Raw genomic sequence first — 771 nt, 5'->3', positions numbered from 1 at the left:
AAATTTCGATCCAATCCGCACTAAACTCATTAGATCAAATTCGATATTCGCACTTTTTATGTTTGGATCAGATATCAAATATATCCATAAAATAAAAAATATTAAAAAATTTTATTTTTATAAAAAAAGCCAATATTTTTTTGTTTACTTTTTTAAACATATTTACTTCTATCTTATTAGGATGTGGATCCGATTCGATCCAATCCGATCATCTTACAGATCAGATCATATCTTCAAATTACAGATCAGATACGGATAAATACTGTGGATTTATATGGATATGATCTAATCTATGAACACCCCTAACTACTACTATAGGTTCATTGTTGCAAAAGAATGCTTCTTTTATTATAAACCATTATTAGATCTTAATTACCATTAAAACAACTTAATTGCCAACAAAGAGATAATACTTATTGGTCTCTGATATTATGTTAGTATTTCAATCCATAGTTGTAAAAAACGAACTGGATCGGTTGGTTCGACCGGAAAAATAGTGAACTGGATCCTAGTCCGGTTCGATTTACTCTTTCGACCGTTTAAGGAATAAAATCGGTGTGAACCGGTCTAACCAAACTGGTCTACATAAAAAAAATTTTAAAATGTCTCCACAAAGTCTCGCACCAAGAACTTTGGAGCAAAAGCAACCTTTACTTGCCACTTAGCCATTGCACTTCTAAGTATTATATTTGACAAATATTAATTATATAGTATACATAAATATCTAATTTAATTTAATTTTTGTTTTTTCTATTTTTAAAATTAATTATA

This window comes from Arachis duranensis, chromosome 3 (assembly GCF_000817695.3).
Source record: "Arachis duranensis cultivar V14167 chromosome 3, aradu.V14167.gnm2.J7QH, whole genome shotgun sequence".
Lineage (NCBI taxonomy): Eukaryota > Viridiplantae > Streptophyta > Magnoliopsida > Fabales > Fabaceae > Arachis > Arachis duranensis.
The sequence above is the reverse complement of the archived record's forward strand: the minus strand, read 5'-3'. Positions refer to the sequence as shown.